The sequence below is a fragment of the Capsicum annuum genome, chromosome 11, assembly GCF_002878395.1.
Source record: "Capsicum annuum cultivar UCD-10X-F1 chromosome 11, UCD10Xv1.1, whole genome shotgun sequence".
NCBI classification, from domain to species: Eukaryota; Viridiplantae; Streptophyta; class Magnoliopsida; order Solanales; family Solanaceae; genus Capsicum; species Capsicum annuum.
The window spans coordinates 47,203,002-47,227,219 of NC_061121.1; the positions used below are offsets into that span (position 1 = coordinate 47,203,002).

Consider the following 24,218-nt stretch of genomic DNA (forward strand, 5'->3'; position numbering starts at 1 on the left):
TATGGATGCACCACTAGAGGTGAATGTGCACCACTAGAGGTGAATGTGCGTTAGTACAGTGGTGCCGCGCCACGCGTTAATGCTTTTATCAAAAAAATTAGTGTTAAACTAGTGTAAAGCTAAACTTATCCAAATAAATATTAGTTAAACGGAAGTATGACATAGGTTGTTGCGTGATTAGATGGTTTTGATTTTTGTGTGTACATTTTGGGATTGAGGTTGCAAGTTTGACTCTAGAGTTTTATTAAGCATTTATTTTGAAAAAATAACAACAAAAAGTATCAAATGGGAATCAAACCTAGGACATCCATAACTCGTAAATAAACACAAGGTTAAGCTTTGGACCAATGAGCCAAAGTACCACTCGTGTTTAATGTTGCACAATTTACAATTTTATGTTTATTCAGGTATATATATGTACATATATTTTTTTAGGTTACCGGGTGCACGTGCACCCCACCTTCAAACGTAGGTCCGCCTCTGGTGATTAGTTATTTTTTTCTTTCATTAATCTACACGTTGGTTGTATTGTATTGTATGAAAAAGATATATAAATTTGTATTGTATGAAAAAAATGTGTATATTAGTATTCCATGGCCTGATTAGTTGTTTGGTATTTTTGGAAAATGATATATAAATTGGTACCATGTGATTGTAGCAATATATAAATTTAGTATGTAATATGGTATTTTAAGTTAGAGGAAATTTCATAAGTAGCAAACTTAAGTTCATAATTAGGAGTTTAATTTCATAGTAACGGTTTTGTAATTACACAAAATAGCAAATTGTATTTTGTATTTTAGGCAAAATTTGCTACCGAAATACATATACAAACGAAATTTACTGTCCTCTTTTTCCTCAAATCAATTGAGTTAAATAAGGAATAATGCTTATAAAAGGAATCCTCAGCTTTAACGAAATTTTTTTAATGATTAAGATTTTTGCTTTTCTATAAGAGACATATATCTATTTACATATACATTTCTCATAAATGTACAAAATACATAGACATGCAGATCTACATATGTATTTATGATACAAAAGTACATATATATTCGCATATGTATTAACCGAATACATATCTGACCATTATATATGTATATGCATATATGACATAAATCTCTATTACAAAAAGGACAACTATATACATATACATATAGATAATAAAAAATACATAATACATGCACATGCCTCAAAAATGTATATATAGAGAACAAGATTTGTATATATATACAAATGAGTACCCATTAGCTAATAAATACATATACAAAATAAATACATACAAATAGATACATATGTTGCCCTCTAAAAGGACATAGGACAATCCAAATACAAATCCAACGTTGTTCAAAAATACATATGTAAACTTTGTACGTATGTCCAAAAATATAAATACATTCACATGTCCTAAATATATATATACAACAAGATTTGTATATATATTCAAATTAACACTCATTATCTAATAAATACAAATAAAACTAACTCTTCGTCTTTATCTTCTTCCGGATCATATTCAAAGGAGTTTTCAACATTAGAACTTGAAATTTTGCTTGATTCTCTGATTTCTTTAGATTTTTTTTCTCAGATTTTTGTATTTTGGGGTGTTTTGAAGATGAATGTTTTTTCAATTCATTTTGTTTCATAATTTCGGTCATCTTCTCTGGATCATTACGATGTTTTGACCTTATCTCTTCAACGCTCGTTGATTTCTTTGACTGTATAGGAGTAGAAACCACTTTAACAATTTCATCCTGAGTTAATCCAATACTAAATGATGTTGGATTATCAGAGACTAAATTGATAGGTGATATACCTCTATTTAATCTTCTATATGGTATGTATTCTGTCATTAGAACAGAACTCCACAATCACACAACAAAAAAAATCTCAAAAATAAAAAAAACACAATAACAATGATGAGAAAAATATAAAATATGTAGAATTTGTGAAAAAAGATAACATGCAATAACTGTAAATTAATAGTTGCATTAATTAGTGGAGCATAAACTTTATCTACAAGTGTGAAAAATGTGAAAAATAAAGTGAAATTTTGAAAAATAGGAGCTATTTGAGAAAAAAAAAATAAAAAGTAAAATAAGAAAGGAAAAAGATTAAGTGTTGGAGTGAAAATAGGAGAAGTTACCCCTTGATAACTGTCACTCAAAAAATGTTATTCATGGTATAAAACGTAATTTTGTGAAAGCATTATTATTTATTATAATTATGGTTTTAAATTTGTCACTTCTTGTAATTTTATCAGGTAATATATCTTTTTTAAAGATTTAGTCTGTGTCAACATGTCTTATTTAGGATTTTGTAGCTAATTTTGTACTTTATATAGTAATGGAAGGGATATAAAAATTGGTATCACCTAATTAAAATATCATAATTCAAAAATACAAATTAATATATTCATCCATACACTAAAATAAATAATAACATATAATATTTGGTGTGCGTTAGTTTCTATACCAAATTCTACCATCATTATGCTTATTTCATACAAAAATAACATGTAAGAAATAATTTTATAAGACTAGAGCGGAATATAGATATTTCATTTTGATTTTGTACAGTTTTTATACACGAAAAATTAAAATAGATATATAAGTAATCAGTATCTTCTTTTTATGTTAGTTACATATAAGTATGTATACCGTGTCAATTTTTTAATGTGTTTATATATATATATCTTCTTTTTATGTTAGTTACATATAAGTATGTATACCGTGTCAATTTTTTAATGTGTATATATGTATATTTCCTCATATACAATTAGACAGTTGTCATGTTTTGGAATATACATATATATACAAATATAAAATACACATACAATCTGTATAATAAATTTTTGATTTGTATAAAATATGTTGGTTCATATTTTAAACATTGCATATAGGTATACAACCATCACGTGTTTGTATATAACTAAACTGTGTATTTTTAAAATTGTTTTATATAAACTATATTTGTTCTTCTATTACACATTAAGTATATCTCAGTTTGTATAATCTGTTATCAATATTTTGTATAAGCTATAAAGGAAAAGAAAAATAGCTTCAAGGATTTTCACTCTAAAGGGGGGAACAACAACGTTGTAAGTGTCTCAAAGGTATTTTGTATATACCCAAATGTATATTCGTATAAATGTATATACAAAATATATATATGTATATTTGTATATATTTTTTCTGCTAATTACATGCAAGTATGTATATCATGTTAAATGTATATATGTATACAAATAACCATCATATACAACCAGACAATTGTCATGTGTTGGTATATACATATATACATACATATATATACATATACATATACACACACACATATATACACATATACATATACATATACATACATACATATATATATATACACACACACATAGATATAGACATATACATATACATACATACATACATACATACATACATACATACATATATATATATATATATATATATATACACAAAATATACATATAAGTTGTATAATCAATTTTTGATTTGTATAAAATATATTAGTTCGTATTTTATACATTACATATAGGTATACAACTATCATGTGTTTGTAGATAACTCAAAGGTATTCACTATAAATTATATTTAGTCATAAAGTGAATTTGTTTGTATATTTCTAACAGTGAATTTGTAATTTTTATATTTATTTTGTTATATTTCTTTCACATACATTCTGAACTTATATACATTTGAATTTGTACATATAATCTAAATGTATATCCGCTTTATACTTTTGAATTTGTATCAATTTGTATTTATCTTAAAGATATGAGTTGTAAGCGTTTGTATTTGTATTTGAATGTTAAGATCAGAGTTAATTTTCATTTGTATTAATTTTACATTTGTATTTCTATTTATGGCTATTTTTTATGGATAAATACATTGAAATTTTATTTTAAATTCCAAAGTCATACAAAGAAATAAGAGAAATTTTAGTTTTAATTCTACTTTTGCATTTCGAAAATCAAAAAGTGAGTTATAACAATCCATATGAAAAAGAAAGAAATAAAGGATTTGAAAAAGATATGTTGGAGAAATAAGGAAGTGAATCTCTCCCCTTTTCTTTTTTATCACTAAACATAGATGAAAAACTAATAAAATCTATTAGTTAATATCTGTATATTAGAGTCCTAAATACTCTTAATCACCAACTAAAATCTATAAAATATAATTACTAAAACTTAGACTAAGAAGTTGGTTAAGAGGGATATAAGTTGGCTGCCTAAGTGAAGTTTTGCTTTTCTAAAATGGTAACTTTCAAATCCCAAAGTGAGCAGGCTGATCTTATTAGGTTTGAAATCGAGAGGGCGTCATGCGGAAGCTATTAGTTGCAAACTATGAGACGATAAATAAGATGACAATGAAAAACACTACTAAAAACATAATTTTATTATATGATTTGGCCAATTGGCCTACATATAAAACCTACTATTAAAAATAATATTAGAAAGCATAAAACTAATGAGAGAGAAAATCTCCCCCTAAACGAAACTCTTAAAAGACTACATTGTGGATGCTGTATTGTATTATCGTATGAGAAGGTGATCTTCTATTTATCGATGTCCAAAACCTTTCCTCCAAGAAAGAGGTTAGCCAAATATGGAAAAGAATTATATTTTTTTCTTTCAGGAAAAGTAAAAGTAATTATGGTAACTTTTATTTTCCTTTTAAGAAAAAATAAAACTTAAATGTAGTAAAAAAATCAAGGCAAAAACCCTAACAAATCTCTCCTTTTTGGCCTGATTTTCTTTAAAATATTCTTGATCCTCCTTCTTCTTGTGCATGATCTTCGTTCTTCATATATCACTGCTTCTTACCATGAAAATTAAGATAGGTTAAAATTGGAGCCCTATGCATTAAAAATAAAAGCACGGGTTGATAAGATTGAAAGTGAAGCCTTGTGCATTAAAAGTGAGCACAGGTTAAGAGTGGAGCTTATGCGTTAAAAATAAATGCACGAGTTGAAAGGAGCCCAAGCGTTTAAGCAAGTATGAGTTGAAAATTGAAGCCCATAAACATGGGTTGAAAATTGATTTTGGTTTTAAAGATGGATAAGCAGCGGTATTGTTGAAATTTTGTTTGAAATTTTTTTCTCCATATGTAGTTTGACAAAATTTTTCATTATCATCCAAATTGTTGCAGCTTGATTTTAAAACCGCTTTGAACCTGTTTAATCTCGTCTCACCACACCATTGGACCATTGAACCGTAAGCTCTAATACAACTTATTGGGTTCGAAATCGAGATGGCGTCATGCGGAAGCTATTAGTTGCAAACCATTGTGGTGACAATTCAGAAGACACATAAAACAATATTAAAAAGCTTAATATTATTATATTATTTGACCAATTGGCCTACATATAAAACCTAATATTAAAAACATAAAAACTAATGAGAGAAAATCTCCCCCTAAACAAAGACTCTTTAATGACTACATTGTGGATGTTATTATGTTATGGTATGAGAAGGGATCTTCTATTTTTAGATGTCCAAAATCTTTCCTCCAAGAAAGAGGTTAGCCAAATATAGAAAAGAATTATATTTTTTCTTTCAGGAAAAGTAAAAGCAATTATGGTAACTTTTATTTTCATTCTAAGAAAAAGTAAAACTTAAATATAATAAGAGCAAAAACCCTAATAGATCTTGGGCCCAGAGCAAATGTTTGGGCCAGACAATATTTCTGATTAACACAAAAGGGCTTCTTTCATTTTTGTCCCGTCAGCCCAACATAAATACCGGCGCTTGCCCAAATTTATAAAATCTACACATTGATTATGTATATTTATTATATGAAAATGGACCAATTGGGTAACTTGTGATGTTGGTTATGGTGATTCTAGATATATTCGGTGGATTTTGTGACATTTGGTGGTAGTGTGAACTAGTACTTGTAGTGTATATGTAAAGTGTATGTATGCATGCTGTATGTGGCATTTTGGCTAGGGGTGACCAGTAACTAAAGTGTATGTCCCGTGTATCTCATAAAATACAAGTGACACAGTAACATCTACGTAGTATGTATATAAAGTGTAAATCTTATGTATCTCGTAAAATACAAGAGATTTTTAGTGGGGCGCGAATAGTATGTGGTGATGATTAGTGGTACAATATGTATATAGTGAGCATATAAAAATGTATGTAAGTTGTATGTATGACGATTTAGTTGGGTGAAGCAGTAGGGAAAGCGTATGTTGTATGGATGCAAAGTGTATGTAAGCTGTATGTATCACACTTTAGCTGAGGAAGCAGTAGCTAAAGTGTGTTGTATGTATGTAATGTGCATTTTGTATACATGTAAATTGTGTGTGGCGTTTTGGGGCGACGACTGTGTATGTAAGTTGTATGTGTGGCTGTTTGGTGATGGATTCAATACCAGGGCCTATCTATATTTGCTTCAAATATTGTTGTTACAATAACAGTATCCTTCCTTGCAAAAATCTCAAGAATGACGCTTTACCTTGCAATCTTCACAACCACAGCTACTCCAATCTTGAATTTTCATCCAATCCAACCCAAACCCAAACTCTCTCTACAGCTTCAGTTCTCAAAAACCATTTCAATAAAGCAGTTGTCAGTTCCTCTCAGCGCAACACAGCCTCACAGATACACCTATCCCGACCCAATCCCTGAATTTGCTGTTGCTGTAATGTAGCTCATTCACGTATCACTCTTTTTTATAACTAAATTTAACCTTTTTATTACTAGTATAGTAGTAATAAATACTCACTGCACTTAGACCCTCTCCGGACTCCCACTTTGTGTGGTTACATTGGATATGTGGTTTTTGTTGTGTGTTAGAATGGCATGTGCCAAAATAGAGTAACTAGCTTTAAATTGAGTAGTTTTTTCCTTTTCTTTTGGTTAAAATTGATTCATTGATAGAATTGCGAACCTTGTTTGCCTTTAAATGATAAGTGCTTTATCAGTATTGGAATGCATCAACTATTCATGTCGTCTGACATAATTAGTTTATTTATCTAATATTTGATTTATTTATTTGCGGAATGTAGGAAACTCAGAAGTTCAGGGCCGAACTCTTGAAGAAACTTTCCAAGGAAAAGGAGATTCTTGGAGATGAACTTGATGATGTTGTTAGTGTTTGTGCCGAGGTAAGGCTTTCTGATGGCAGTCCTCCATGTTAGAAAGAACCCCCTTTTCTATAAGGTGGTAACAAAATGGGAATTGGATACCTCTTGATTTGTTTGATCAAATGTCTAACTGAACGTATAGCTAGATTTATTAGGATAGTATTAATCATAAGGGGTTCCATAAAGTGAAGTCTGGGGAGGGTAGAGTGTACGTAAACCCTAACCTCCTACCTCGGAGGTAGAGAGATTGTTTCTAATAGACCCTCAGCTCAAGAAAAACAAAGAAATCCAGAATGAGAATAAACATAAGTGAAAGCACAACAAAACATTCTGAAGAGTAACTATTAATTACAAGGGATATTCAACTAAATTACTCTTTTCTTTTAGTGAGTAACTAAAGACTAATATGCCTGCCCGGATTTGTCCTCATCTATAAAGAAATCAAAAAATGATTTGTTCATAAAATGTGGTCAACCTCTGATCAAAAAAGATATTACTTGGTTATATTTCATCTCTTCAACAAGTTTAATAATGAGCATAAGGGTCTTATCGTTCAATCGGAGAGAAGAACCTAGATGATTAGCTTTTTGGGTACTTTTCAAATGACCAATTTCAATGAAATCTATCATGTCTTATTTTATTATGTTCATCTCTATGTATGGAATGTACAGAAGTGGAGTAGGAGCAATGGAACTGGAAAAAAATTGACTATGTACTTGTTTTTCTTAAGTTGAAAATATTTTGGACCAATTCGTTTTTAGCTGAAGTGGTGGATAAAAAAGGCTGGAGGATGTTCAAAATGTAGAACATTGAGGCACAACTGAATTTCATAGTTTTTCCCAAGTTTACTGGCTTTCAGAAAAGAGAATTCCTAGAAATTTTGATAGGATTGCATATATAAGATTTAATTGTTGTTTAACAGGTAACTGTTGCTTATGGCGGAGTTATAGGGTTGTTACATCTCAGAGTGGATTTTCCTTTTAATTGTGGTTTAGGGGTTTCTACTGAACATTGTTGCTTTTGTTCCAAAATCTGTTTCGCCCCTCTAGTTCTTGATGGTTCCATGTAGGATGAAGAGAAGAGCATAGGAAACTGATAGAAAAGGAACTAATTTCATAAGCGCAGCCAAACTTAAAATTCATTAATAATAAGATGCAATAAACTGGAAGTGAGTGCTTAATAGATCTATCGTAGTTTTAATATAAGGGTGTGTTTGGTATGATGGAAAATGTTTTCATGAAAAATAAGTTGATTTTCTACTTATTTTCTCATGTTTGGTTTGTGAGTGGAAAGTATTTTTGAGAAAATATTTTATGATGTTTGGTTGGTGAATAGAAAATATTTTTCTAAAAAATGTTTTTAGTTGTTTGATTGGTGAGAGGAAAAAATATGTTTTGAAAATACTACTGACCAATTAACTAGTATATCCGGCAACTCAACATTCTGTCGGAACTAATTTAAGCATAGCAAATAATATCAACATCGAGTGTCAAAATACAACAACAACAGACCCAGTGTATTCCCACAAAGTGGGGTCTGAAATATCGAGTATCAAAATATTACAAAATATTACAAGACACTAAAATTTAAGCAACTATTACTTACATAATTCAAGCTTCCTAATCAATTCCCACAAAATGCACAAAAGAAAGAAGTTTGGAAGCAAATACACGATATAATATCAAAAATAAAAGAACGGAGAGAAGTTTGGAAGAAAATACACGATACATTATCAAAAACAAAAGTGTGCAAATAATAATTGCTTCCAAATCCTATGAAGCTAAACCAACCAATAGGTGTCACTATTGTTGTTGCTTGAATCGTTCCAACCACACCTTACGAAAATTTTGATTTTTGACCATGAATGCCTTAGCTAAAGTGTCGCTTTGCACCAAATAATCAAAAGCATCACCGAGGAACTCTTCATTAGAACCTTCCATTGCCATAACTTCTTCATACAACTTTGTCACATCTAGACGACTATCAACCATTCTACCTATTGCCGTTGCCACTTCTCCAAACTTGATATATCACCTACGACATCTTACAACTCAAAAGAACGTTTTCTTTTGTGACTTGCCTTGATTTGAGAAGCTTCGATTACTTGCACATCCTATTCGATGAATGGTCCTTCAAGGTCATTATCATTATCTTTCCAAGAAAAACTATCAAAATCTATATCTTCGAATGATTTAGCACAATCTCCCCTAGCTCGATCATTTCTACACACAAGAGACATTTTGTCAAACATTTCAATTTTTTTGTTGATGAATTTATCATGATAGGAATGTGCCTACAATACATATATTACAGAAAATTTGGTGTCAAATTTATTTGATTCTAATAGGTTAATGTAACATAAACAGTTGGGCTTAAAAATAAAATCAAAGTTTAACACTTCACAGCTTCTTAAAGGGTCTAGCGACCTAGGTCAATTATGATCTTGAATGACAAATATGTTGCAACTATTCTAATACACTAGTACAGTAGAAGGAAAAAGAAAATTCAGTTGTTTCCTTTTCAGTTCAAATCAGCCATGTAAGCTAAACATAACACACTAAACTTAGCGAAATGTTTAATATTGTAGAAATGTTTTTTGTGACACATTAACTTAGCAAATATTTAATATTGTTCTTCCACTATCACTAATAAAACTTGGAAGTAAAATTGACATCTTAAACTCCATGTCTAGTGTGAAAATAACAGCTTAGGTGTAGATCTACCTACACTATTTTCTCTCCCTTTTCAAGCTCCTCCAACTCCTGAATTCTCTCACTGCTATGTATGAGGAAGAGTATATTTCATGTGCTCTCTATTCTAGCTTCTTGACCATTGAGAGGCCATATGGTTTGTTACTCTTCCACTCTACAACACCCAGAGAATAGCTATGCTAGGAAAATAATCTTTACCATCTACTTCTATTTATTCACTTTGTAAAGATGAACAAAGGGACCAAAAGAAACTTTAAGAAGCAGATATATCATCATATAGTACAAAATTTAACACTCGATGGCTAAAACTGAAAAACTTATGGTATATGTGTATATTGCGAATTATGAGCTACATTACAAAATCTGGTGAAAAGCTAAATGAAAAAATTAAACTCCTCAGTTTAAATCTAGAAGCATCACATCCTGGAAACAAGACATTCTTTTGTCTTTTGGTTTACGAATACTGGAAGTCACAAACACCTCCGAAAAAAATAGAGAGGTTGTTTTCGATAGACCCCCGATAGATCTAATCTAAAATTCAGAAGATTAATTTTGGCCCAAGGACAACAGTATATAACAGAAAATTAGGCATATGACACCTATATCCTACCATTGTTTTTAGACCCACATCATCCCAAACAAAATAGCTTATTTTCTAAGTCACTTGGATGTTCTTTCTTTTTTTATACATTGAGACGCTCTTAAACTTGACGCGTTTTATTCAGTACACATCTAAACTATTTTTGGTACTGATTACCCCTGAATTTTGTTGATGTCTTCTACTTTTGCAGGATAGAATTTAAAGTAGATGATGGAAGGGTGTTAATCTCCTTTGGGTTCAAAGATGAGGACAAAAGGTAATTATGCTGACTCTTAACTTCCGATGTCGCATCCGTATTGAATTCTCCAAAAATACTTTACTTTTGGAGAATCGAACACGTACCCGATGACATTTTTGAAGATCCCGAGCAACATAAAACTTTACCCTTTGACTGATCCCATATGAAATTAACGGTGCAGCCAAGAACTAAGGGTGGTGGAGAGGAGAGTTGAAAACACTAGCAAGTAAGCTACCACCAGATGCTATCTCATTTTCATCAAAGTTGTCAAAGATTGAACAAAGTGAAAATGCTAGCAATACCTTATTGAAACTTGAAGACGGAACATGTTTATCTGTTAAGGTAAATCCGCAACTCCAATCCCACACGTGTGATCCTGATTCTTTTTTCCTCGCAAGTACATAAACATTCTTTATTTATTGAATGTTCTAATACCATATTGAATGGTGTGACTATTTCGTCTGAAAGTTTAAGCTGTAGATAGGGTGCATTTTTAGTTGCTTAATTAATATCTTTAACGCTCTCTACAGATAGTGATCACTTGTGATGGTGTCTGGTCACCAATGGCTACATGGATAGGATTTCGACAGCCTAAGTAAGTAGGGCATATCGCCTTTCGAGGCCTGGGATATTTTTTTGAAGGACAGCCATATGAACCAAAAGTACACTACACTTACTGAAGAGGATTACGTGCTGGATTTGTTCCTGCTTCTAAAACCAAGGTCTATTGGTTTGCCCTGTGCAACAACTCATCTCCAAGTATATGCTTTATTAATGCTATCAGGTCTCGTTCTTCATTTCGGCACTAATGTTAAGGTACTTGTCTCACGGTAGCCTAGTTGATCGACTATCTGAACTTTAACCTCATTGGTGAGGGGTCACTATCCCTCATGTGCATAAGATAACTTTTTTGGCTGGAACTTTTCTGTTAACACCCTTCTAACTTTTGTATCTCTTGGCAGGTCCAAGAATCACAGATCCATCAATATTGAGACAAACAAGCCATTCCGTCAAACTACTCAAAGCATTTCATAGCATTTCCGACAAATAAGCCATTCCGTCAAACTACTCAAAGCATTTCTGACAAACAAGCTATTCCGTCAAACTACTCAAAGCATTTCCATCAAACAAGTCATTCCGTCAAACTACCCAAATTTCAATTTTTGAGCAAACAAGATTTTCTCAAAGTCTTGTCCCACAAATGTATAGATTTGAAGTGTAACACAAATATCAATCTAATTTATGTTTTGTCCATTATAATTACAAAAAAAGTTTCATCTTTGCTAGTCTAAAAGTAAGAGCACAAGAATGCCACTATTGTTGCAAAGAATCCCGAAAAATTAATCCAGATGCAATATTTCAATGTAGAAGTTTCAAAAACGACAAGATTAAATAATTAAAGTACACAACAAGAATAAATATTATTGGAGAAATAACTTTCCTTTTCTTGAAGACGTGGAAAAAAAGTAGAACCAATACACTCGTACATGATTTCTTCTCTGTTTAAAGAAGCCCCCAAACTTAAATGTGGTGGACTATTAAAATATGTCATTCATTACGCTAATGTATTTTTTGTGGACTTTATACAATAATCCGGCATCCGTAATTTTTAAGAAACTAAGTATTAATTGAACTCAAATCAAAAATTTAAATTTTAATTTTTGAACAAAATTGGCCTCAAATCAGAAACCCAAACAAGCAAAATAGAAAAAATTGAAGAAATCTTTTACCAAGCATCATAAAAGAAATTAGTTATGGACATACCTTTGAAATTCTTGCGGTGGGGAGAAGAGAGAGAGGGGAGAAAGCCCTAAATTGAAGACGACGAGGAGCTGCTTGTGGGTGAACTATAGATTTTGTTGGGGGGTGAAGAAGAAGAGTGTATACGCGTAGCTCTCAAATATTTTATCTGAAAAATGACTTCCCTTGACTTATTAGGGAAGTCATTTTCCTTCAAGTGAAGGAAAATAAGTAGCTTTGGAAAATATTTTCTAAATACTTTTTCATAACCAAACAAGAGAAAATGAGAAAATGTTTTCTAGAAAACATTTTCCATCATACCAACACACCCTAATAGTTGATTTTGAACGTACAACCTTGGTACGTTTACTTTTGAAGGGATGGAATCAGACCTTATAGCTTTGAAAAGCACATTTTTATCAGTTTTATTGCGGATATTAGAAGATTAGGTGCATTTTAAGCTGTCTGAACAGGTGCAGTAAGTTATGCTTGGTACCCACTAGAAACTGAATGGGGCTTGATGCTAGGGAGTTTGTCTAGTTTAGTCTGTAGGGATCAGAACGTTGTCTTACAATCGATGCTAGTAAGCTACAACACAATAGTGTTTTTCTGAAGTTCTTGAAGATAAAAAACAAAATTCATATACTTGTAGTATATGGTCCTGATTTGATAAAAAAGTTTCATTTGGTTAATGCTAGCGTTCGACTACTAAATCCATCCATCTCGTTAGGAGACTAGTGGAACAATATAGGAAAAGGAAGAAGTATTTGCACATGGATTTTATCGACTTAGAGAAGGCCTGTTAAGGCATGTGGAGTTTTGATGATAAGACATGTGAATAAAACATGTTGTAAAAGCTGGTCCATTCAAGTGTACTAAGAAAAGCTGCAGGCAAGACTGTTGATAAGATGATATTGCGCATAGACAGGAGTGGATAAGCAAGAATATTCAGGAACCTTCTCAAACACTTATCACTTCAGTAAAGTGGAAGAAAAATGCAATACTCAGAAGTTAAGTTAATCTAAAAGTCCAACAATGAGAAGAGTTCTGCAAGGATATAGGATAAAGCAAAAGAGTCCTATTCAACCAGGGGAGGAAAAACGGCTACAACAAGGAGTGAAGTTACTTGATAGAGTTGAAAGACGAAAGAAGCATAAATCAACTAGAACTCCATCACAAGTGAATTACAAGTGTGCATATATATAACAAAGTACGATCAAGTAACACACTCGATGCACTGAAAAGAAAATCAACAATCATCAAAACAGTTCTCATACTTGAAGAAGAACCTGGTTCCTTACTTAAGTCGTAGACTGTGTGTAGTAGGTAGGTTCTTTGTATTGTAATGAGTCATTTTTCTAGTCTCAGTGATCTATAAACCGAGTTAGGAGTTGTGTCTTCAAGTTAGGAAACTCGAAGACTTGGGAACACTTATCTTGGGAAGATTTGTGTTTTTGTAGTGATAGGAGTTAGAAGTTTTAATTCCTAGTTTACAAGAAGTCTTATAACTTTGTTGATTGTTGAGGCTCAAGTATTATAGTGAAGTTGGGGTTAAATCCTGTAGAGGTACAGGTCGTGTTTTTTTACACCTTTCTTAAGCCGGGTGTTTTTCACATAAAAATACTGTGTTCAGCTTTTACTTCTGTGAACCACGTTTACTTACCTGTTCCACTGATAGGTAATTAGTAGGGCTCGTACTCTAACAAGTGGTATCAGAGAGGGTTGTCTTAAATAAGGCTAGCACCTAAGAAAAGATTAACATGATGAATTCTGCACCTTCTACTAGTCACAGTAAAGGTCAGTCAACTACTAGACCTCCACTTTTTGATGGCTCTCATTTTATCTTGTGGAAAGCAAGGATGGAGATGTCCATTCAAGGTAAAGACTATGAATTATGGAACACGATTACTGATGGTCCTACTATTCCAATAAAAATGGTAGAAGGTGAACAAGTCAAGAAGGTAAGGAGTGAGTTTATTCCTGATGATTTATTGGCGTTGAAGAAAAATACAAAGGCCAAGAACATATGGTCTGTGGATTAGGACTTGTTGAATATAACAGGGTATCCACCTGCACTAGTGCTAAGAAAATCTGGGATGCACTGGTGAATGCCCATGAAGGCACCTCTCAAGTAAGAAAATTCAGGATCTCTCTTCTATTTACTGAGTATGAGACATTCAAAATGAAAGAAAATAAAACCCTGCATGAAATGATGACAAGGCTTACCACCTTGACAAATGAGTTGACTTCTCTGGGAAAGATCATCTCTGAAGAGGAACAAGTTAAAAAAGTACTAAGGGTATTGCCTAGATCAAAATAAAATGTTAAGGTAACTGCAATTAGGGAGGAAAACAAGGAGCTTAAAGGCATGACCCTGGATGAACTAGTAGGGAACTTAAGGACTTATGAAATGGAAATTGATGGAACCAAAGAACAAGCTTCTTCTGAGAAAATTCTAGCATTGAAATCTTCTGATAGTGATAAGGATTTTGAACTTGATAAGGAGCAAGTTGCCTTCATAACCAAAAACTTCAGCAAATTCTTTAAAAGAAGAAGGGAACAGGTACTAAGAAATGTTCCAATAACAATCCAAATGGATGCTACAAATGTGGCAAATCTGATTATCAGATCAGAGACTGTCCAGTCTGGGAAATAGAATGGAAGAAGGAAAGGACTAAAAAAGAACTGAAGGCAAAAAGGAAGGAGGAGCATACAATGATAACATCCTGGGGATCTAATTCAGCTGAAGATGAAGTTGATGAAACTGCATTCATGGCTTTTAGAGATTTAGATGTAGATGAAGAAAATGAAGATTCTGAGGTAAGCATACTTGAACTCAAAGAAAAACTTCAATTGTTTTCAAAACCAAAACTTATTTTCTTAATGAGTGCATTGATTGATGATTTCCAAGAGTTATCCTCTGATAGGGATGAATTGTTTAACAGTTTTGCAAGTCTCGAATTTGATCTTATTGATCTAAAGGCTTGCTCAGATACAGTTGACAAAGAAAAATGCACTCTCAAGAAACAAGTTATAGAACTTGAGATATCAAACAATAATCTTAAGTCTGAAGTTCTCAACCTAACTCTCTCTAAAAATGGTAAAAAGGCCATGAGTAAAGAACAAGAAAATGTTGAACTTGAGTTGGTTAGATACAAACAAGAGTGTTGTAATTTAACTAAACAAAATGAATAAGTTGAGTCATGAAATTTCTAAACTAAAACTTGATCTAGAAAGGGCAAATAGGTGGATAAACTCCTCAAGAATTGTTCAAACTTTGAGTGAACATTTTTTTAATAAAAAGGCAGGATTGGGATTCCACAAAAGTTTTGGTGATCTTAAGGATTTATGTTATATCTGTGGAAACCTTGTACATCCCACCACTAAATGTCCAGTGGCTACAATAAGCAGATCAAACAGTCTAAACCAGGCTAACAGATTTTCTCAAACCAAAAAGAACAATACCAATTCAGGTCAGAGAAATAGGTTGAACAACATGCTGCCTGTATGGACTAGAAGGAACTTAATTCATCTTTCACTTATAAAATAGGACCCAAGCTTGTCTGGGTTCCTAAGCCTAACCATTGATTTCTTGTGCAGGAGAAGGTGAAAGGAAACAAAAGGCACTGGTACTTAGACAGTGCTTGCTCAAGACACATGACTGGTGATAAGAAAATATTCCTTTCACTCTTCAAAATAGATGGAAGAGGAGTTTCTTTTGGTGATGGAAAAAAGGAAATCATCACTGGAGTTGGAAGGATTGGCTCAACTGAGTCAAGAGCATAGGAGAATATCTATCTTGTAGAAGGACTAAAGCATAACCTTCTGAGCATCTCTCAACTGGGTGACAAAGGGAATAAAGTTATTTTCACTGTTGTAGGTGTTAAAGTTAAAAAAATGGACACTAAAGAGATTGTGCTCACTGCAAGGAGATACGAAAATATATACAAAGCTGACATTATGGCACTACCAGGACCTGAGCTGACTTGTCTGAGTGCTATAGAAAATGATCCCCTCCTTTGGCACAAAAGACTTGGTCATGCAAGTTTGAAACAGCTAAACATACTTTTATCCAAAGACATAGTATTGGTATTACCCAAGATCAAGTTTACGGAAAAAAAGTTACGTAGTGCATGTGGAAGGAGAAAGTAGGTAAGATCTTCTTTTAAGTTAAAGAACCATGTTAGCACTGCCAGGTGTCTCGACCTGGATCATATGAACTTATGTGGACCATGAGACTTTAAAGAAAAGGTGGAAAAAGGTATGTCTTTGTTATTATTGATGATTATTCCAGATTCGCATGGATTTTGTTTTTAGCCTCTAAAGAAGATGCCTTTGATGTCTTTGAAATCTTTATTAAGAAAGTTGAAAAGAAACTGGGCACTTCTTTAGTTTCCATAAGGTCTGACCATGGTACAAAATTTGAGAATGCAAAGTTCTTAGGATTCTGTTCAGCAAATGATATAGATCACAATTTCTCAGCTCCTAGAACACCACAACAAAATGGAGTGGTGGAAAGGAAAATTAGAACCTTAGAAGATATAGCTAGAACAATGATGTTTGCAGCAAATGTTCCTAAAAACCTTTGGACTGAGGCAATAAGTACTGAAGCATATATCATAAATAGATGCATGATCAGACCAATATTAGAGAAGACTCCCTATGAATTACTAAAAGGAAGAAAGCCTAATATTTCTCATTTTAGAACCTTTGGGTGTAAATATTTCATACACAATAATGGAAAGGATAATCTGGGAAAATTTGAAGCTAAAAGTGATGATGGAATCTTCTTAGGGTATTCACTTCATAGTAAGGCTTATAGGGTTTTAAATAACAAAACTAATTGTGTTGAAAAAAGCATGCATGTAATCTTTGATGAATCCTGTGTTATGCATGTAATCTTTGATGAATCCTGTGTTAAGACTAATCTGTTGGAAGGAAGTGACACTGAGGAACAGGTTATACAACCCAATTCATCAACTGGAGCTACAAAACATGGAAACACTTTGATAGGGGGAACTGAAGCTGAGGGCACAGTGATAGGGGGAACTGAGCCTCAACATACCCCAACTCAGAACATCAGCAGTGATCCTGGTAGCTCATTAGTCTTGATTCCAAAAGGATATAAGTATCAAGGATCACATCCTATTGAGAATGTTCTTACTGATCTTACATCTGGGATCACCACAAGGTCTGGATTGAGAAGTGTGTGTGCCTTCAAGGCATTCCTGTCATAGATTGAGCCAAAGAAGATAACTGAAGTATTGCTTGATGCTGATTGGATCATAGCCATGTAGGAAGAGTTGAATCAGTTTAAGAGAAGCAAAGTATGACACTTATTTCCTCTCCCTAAAGATAGATCAATAATTGGGACTAAATGGGTGTATAGAAATAAAGTTGATGAGCATGGAACAGCTACAAGGAACAAGGCAACATTGGTGGTCCAAGGATACAACCAAGAAGAAGGAATTGACTTTGATAAAACTTTTGCTCCTATAGCAAGACTTGAAGCTATAAGATTACTTGTTGTTTTTGCTGCTTATATGTAGTTTATCCTTTATCAGATGGATGTGAAGAGTGCATTCCTAAATGGCATTTTTAAGGAGGGGGTGTATGTTAAACAACCTCCAGGATTTGAAAGCAAAGAGTTTCTGAATCATGTGTACAAATTGAACAAAGCTTTGATGGGTTGAAACAAGCTCCAAGAGCTTGGTATAAGAGACTGTCAAAGTTTCTATTGGAACATGGACATTCCAGAGGTAAAATTGATAATACCCTTTTCTTAAAAACTAATGGAAAGAATTTGTTAGTTGTGCAGGTGTATGTGGATGATATTATTTTTGGCTCAACAAATATGAGTATGATTCATGAGTTTGCCAAACTCATGAGTTATGAATTTGAGATGGGCATGATGGGAGAGATGAATTACTTCTTGGGCTTGTAAATAAAGCAGTTAGCTGCAGGGACAATGATTCACCAAGAGAAGTATGCCAAAGAGCTTATCAAGAGATTCTCCATGGAAGAGACAAAAGAGATAAGTACTTTTATTGCCACTGCCACAAAGCTGGAATTGGATGAAACAGGTTCAAATGTAGAGAAAAAGTTGTATAGAGGTATGATAGGGTCATTATTGTACCTCACAGCAAGCAGGCTTGACATTGTGTTCAGTGTAGGGCTATGTGCCAGGTTTCAAGCAAAACCCAAAGAATCACATCTAAAATCTGTGAAGAGAATCTTCAGATACTTGAAGGGAACCAGTGATCTTGGCTTATGGTACCCCAAAAGTAGTAACTTTAATCTGGTAGGTTACTCAAATGTTGATTATGTAAGATATCTGGTGGACAGGAAAAGCACTACAGGAATGGCACACTTTCTTGGATCATATTTGATTACCTGGTCCATTACGAAGTAAAATTCAGTTGTCTTGTCTACTGCTGAAGCTGAATATGTTGCTGCAGGTTCCTGTTGTGCTCAATTGCTATGGATTAAGAAACAACTCATGGACTTTGGTATAGATGTTGGTTGTGTTCCTATTTTTTGTGATAATACAAGTGCTATTAACATTGCTAAAATTCCTGTTCAACATAAGAGAACCAAACATATTGGCATTAGGCATCACTTTCTTAGAGATAATATTGAAAAAGGTCATATATCCATTATATTTTGTTCTACTGAGGAACAGATTGCTGACATTTTTACTAAGGCCTTGAGTAGAGAACACTCTGAAAAAAATAGGTTAGCCTTGGGGATGATTAAAATTGCATAAGTCTCCCTCAATACTTGACTAGAATAAGTTGATTTTACAAGTGATTGTTTGTTAATTCAGTCTCACACATTAAGTTGTGTATCCTAAGTCCAAGATTTTAGAGTATGTTGACTCATGTGTGTGTTGATTTTGCAGAAAGCCTTGATTATAGAAGCAATTTTGTCTATTTTGTCATTCAGGTATGATTATTATTACTTCAAAGTAGCTTAAAGAGAAACAAGTTGTTTTCCTGGTTCCTTCTTGGTCTATTTAAACCGCCAAAATACAAAGAGTCCCTTCCCTTTCAAAAAGCTACCATTTCCTTTCCCATCAAGACTGAAACACTCATCAGTACACCTCTGCCAAATACAGTCCCTCGCCCTTCCCTCTTAAATACGCTTTCTTTTGCTTTTATTTTACACTACAAAATTATCTTCAACCTCCTTACACTCAAGAACACTTTCCTGGTTCAAAAATGGCATCACTCTCATTATCTTCCTCCTCTTCTTCTTCTTCTTTCTCCACGGACTCTATTCTAAATCCCCTTACAATACTTACCCTTCATCCAAATATCACCTTACCTCCCTTAATTTCTCCTTCAATCTCTCAGAAATTCACGAAGTTCTCAGCCTTCGAAAATTTCCCAAACCTTTTTGGCCAAATTCCCTCACCTACTTCATCCTTCTCGCGACCCCTTCTTCCTCCTCCTATCCCGCTCAGAATTATTTATGAGAATGATCTTCCTAATGATAGAGATGATCTTTCTATTATAGACTTTACTGGAAAAATTAGAGTTTCAAAGATGGTCTCATCTCTTTCTACAGGAAGACCTTTAGCGAAGATTTGCTCGACCTGAAGTGTATGAGTTCTATATGAATGGGGGGGCATTTGTGAGTTATTTTCTGCTACAGTTAAAAAGGTTACACTAAACCTTGACAATGTTGATATTGCTAGGATTCTGCATATTCCTTCCGGGGGTGGGGTCACTATGTCAAAGGCAGTTGGCCACCTCTTGATAATCTTTCCTCAGCTCTTGACATATATAGAAAGTTCTCTGGGAATCTCCACTTGGTCAATCATAGAAGAGTGTTTAAGAGGGAGATGTCTCCTCTTCACAAACTATACTTTGATGTAGTGTATAAGATGATTCTACCTAGGAAGGAAAGGAGGATTGTGGCTAGCTTTCTTGATCTCACTCTTATGGAATTATTAGATACTGAAGTAAGAATTGATCTGCCTTGACTCATACTAAAGCATATGTAAAGGGTTCTACTCAAGGAAGTAAATGGGCATGCTCTACCTTATCAATTTTGGCTCACCCTCATATTTGAGGACTTTGGTATTTCTGTTCAAGTGTGGTCTTCACAGACTACCAAGGATATCATAGGACATGTGAACCACCTGATGCTACATGTTTCCATGAGGAGTGCTGATAATCCGATGCAAAGATTGAGAAATTCACTGGCTGAAAAACAAGCTAAGGTGGAAGTTGCTCAGACAGCTTTAGAGGCTGCACAGGCTGCTCGTGAAGAAGAAAAAGGGATCCTCCATGCTCAAATTGCTTCCCTTAATTCCTTGTTCGAAAAAGAAAGAGCTAAAAATGCAGATGTTATTAGGAAACTCACATCTCTTATTCCCTCATCTTCTTCTACTTAGCCTCTTGACTGATATCTTAAGCCTATCTCCTTTTGTTCCTTTCCCTGATAGCTTATTCTCTCTTAGTTTACTTTTTGGTATATGTAGTCATCTCTGCTAATGAATAAAATGGTCTTAGTAGTTTTACTATTTTCTGTTCCTGTTTTCTCATATTGCATTCATGTTCTCTTATTCTGAATTTAGATTATCTTAGTGATAGCCTCAATGTTCATGAATTATTAGACATTTTTCACTTGTTGAGTCAGCTTTTTGATGATGTCAAAAGGGGGAAGAGTAGGCAATGCAAGGCTATGAAATGCTTATAACTCAATTGGACTAACCTATTTCATTCTGTGATATTCTTTTATTCAAATTCCTTATTGAGTATGTCAGGGGTCTGTGATGTTGTACTGCTATGCTTGTCTTCATAAAAAAAGGGGAATTTGTTAAGGCATGTGGAGTTTTGATGATAATACATATGAATGAAACATGTTGTGAAAGCTGGTCCATTCAAGTGTACTAAGAAAAACTACAGGCAAGACTATTGATAAGATGATATTGCGCATAGATAGGAGTGGATAAGCAAGAATATTCAGGAACCTTCTTAAACACTTATCACTTCAGTAAAGTGGAAGAAAAATGCAATACTCAAAAGTTAAGTTGATCTAGAAGTCCAACAATAAGAAGAGTTCTGCAAGGATAAAGTATAAAGCTAAAGAGTCATATTCAACCAGGGGAGGAGAAACGGCTACAACAAAGAGTGAAGTTACTTGATAAAGTTGAAAGCAAAAAGAAACATAAATCAACTAGGACTCCATCACAGGTGAATTACAAGTGTGCATATATACAACAAATCACGATCAAGTAACTCACTGAATGCACTGAAAAGAAAATTAACAATCAGCAAAACAGTTCTCATACTTGAAGAAGAACCTGGTTCCTTACTTAAGTCGTAGACTGTATGTACTAGGTAGGTTTTTTGTGTTGTAATGAGTCATTGTTCTAGTCTCAGTGATCTATAAATCAAGTTAGGAGTTGTGTCTTCAAGTTAGGGAACTCAAAGACTTGGGAACATTTATCTTGGGAAGATTTGTGTTTTTGTAGTGATAGGAGTTAGAAGTTTTAATTCCTAGTTTACAAGAAGTCTTGTAACTTTGTTGATTGTTGAGGATCAAGTATTATAGTGAAGTTGGGGTTAAATCCTGAGAGGTACAGGTCGTGGTTTTTTACACCTTTCTTGAGCCGGGTGTTTTCCACACGAAAACACTGTGTTCATCTTTTACTTCTGTGAACCACGTTTACTTACCTCTTCCACTGATAGGCAATTAGTAGGGCTCGTACTCTAACAAGGCCTTCGATAGAGTTTTCAGGGAGGTTCTTTGGAGGTGTATGGAGGCTAAAGGTGTACCTATGGTGTATGTTAGGGCGATTAAAGATATGTATGATGGAGTCAAGACTCGGGTTAGGAATGGGGGAGGGGACTCGAAGCATTTTCCTGTCTTGATGGGATTACATAAAAGGATCAACGCTTAGTCCGTTTCTTTTTGCCTTGGTGATGAGCGTTTTGACGCGACAAATTCAAGGTGAGGTGCCATACTGTTTGCTTTTACGGATGATGTGGTTTTGATTGATGAGATACATAATGGAGGTAATTCTAAATTGGAGGTTTGGAGGTAAATCCTTAAGTCTAAAGGGTTTAGGTTAAATAGGTCCAAGACGGAACATTTGGAGTATAAGTTCAGCAAGGTGTCTTATGAGTCCAATACGGTTGTTAAGCTTGATACTTATTTTATCCATAAGAGAGATAGTTTCAAGTATCTGAGGTCGATGATTCAGGGGAATGGATAGATTGACGAAAATGTCACTCATCGAATTGGGGTAGGGTGGATGAAATAGAGGCTCGTCTCCTAAATCTTGTGTGAAAAAAAGGTACCTTCTAAACTTAAAGGCAAGTTTTATAGAGTGGTGGTTAGACCGACTTTGTTGTATGCCAGAAGATGAAGGTGACGGAGTGAGAATGCTTCGGTGGATATGTGAGTGCACTAGGAAAGATAGGATTAGAAATAAAGTTATTCGAGATAAGGTGAGAGTGGCTTCGATAGAAACCAAGATGAGGGAAGTGAGGTTAAGATGGTTCGGTCATATGATGAGGAGGGGCACGGATGCCCCAGTGCAGAGGTGTGAGAGGTTGGCCAGGGATCGTTTCAAGCCAGGTAGAGGTAGACCAAAGAAATATTGGAGGGAGATGATTAGACATGACATGGAGTAGCTCCAGCTTACCAAGGACATGACCCTAGATAGGAAGTTGTGGAGGAGGCGGATTAGGGTAGAAAGTTAGTTTTAGTGTAGGATGTTGTATCATTTGTTGTATTACTTGGTGTATATTGTATTTGGTATTATTGGATATGTTGATTTCTATTATATCTTGTCCTTTTACTATTCCTTGTCTTAATTATTTTATTTTGAGCTGAGGGTCCATCAGAAACAACCTCTCTATCTCACATCTGAGGTAGTAGTATGGACTGCGTACACTTACCCTCCCCAAACCCCACTTGGTGGGAATATACTGGTATGTTATTGTTGTTGTTGTATGTGGAGAGCACAAGAGGAATGTACTACAGACAGTCAAAAGTAAACTCGTTAGTGGTCATTAGTATTAGCTGGCTGATGTAAAAGTGTCTAGTGGTCTATAAGCACAGATTTTACAACCAGAACAACATACCTAGTGTAATCCCTCAAGTTGGATCTGGGAGTGTAGATGTACTCAAACCTTTCTCTGAACTCATAGAGATAGAGTGACTGTTTCTGAAAGACTTTGGGCTCATGTAACATGTACCAAAGCTATAAGGACAGATTCTCTAAGATGCAACTTCGCCGAGTTTACATGATAGAACATGCCGAAGAACTCATAGCATTTTCCTTTTATAAGAAGTTGTGAACTCTTTTGCTAACCTATAACTACGTTAAGAGTACTGAGTTAACTCAGCCTCCCGGGAGCACGGCCCTTTGTCATGGCCACTGTAGCACGTGTCGCCCAGGTCATAAGGGGCATGATGATTTGACATAATCCTCACATTCCTCCGGCTTTATTTTCTCTTTATTTGGTTTTACTTCCTATTGATGAGCATGACTTTACTCCACCAAATATGATTAGGTGTGAGTGTGACTGACTTAGCGTGAATTCTTTTTCCTACATCTATTTGGTTTGCACCCATAGTATGTCATAACTTAGATGATTCATTTAATAAAGCATGAAGGTAGTGGTAATTTGACTTATCAAAGCAATAGTACCAACAGCCAATTGGGTAGTGGATATGAGAATGAAAGAAAATTCAATATCGTCAACATAATTTGACATTATTGTAGTAGTTTGGCTTGGAAGTAGTAAATAATATGCTAACAACCTCTCTCAATATTGAATGGTCTGATTAA

At 34.0% G+C, this 24,218-nt stretch overlaps 1 long non-coding RNA gene across 3 annotated transcripts; it reads left to right on the forward strand.

Moving 5' to 3' along the window:
* Nucleotides 1–6,196: 6,196 nt before the first annotated feature.
* Nucleotides 6,197–11,924, forward strand: LOC107847227. Of its 3 annotated transcripts, none has more exons than XR_007047288.1 (6): nucleotides 6,197–6,689; nucleotides 7,039–7,137; nucleotides 10,619–10,684; nucleotides 10,848–11,008; nucleotides 11,197–11,482; nucleotides 11,629–11,924. It is a non-coding gene; the product is annotated as an uncharacterized LOC107847227 (long non-coding RNA). The 3 variants fall into 3 exon arrangements; XR_007047287.1 differs by having other exon boundaries at nucleotides 6,197–6,671; XR_001667365.2 differs by having other exon boundaries at nucleotides 6,197–7,137.
* The last annotated feature ends 12,294 nt before the right edge of the window (nucleotides 11,925–24,218 follow it).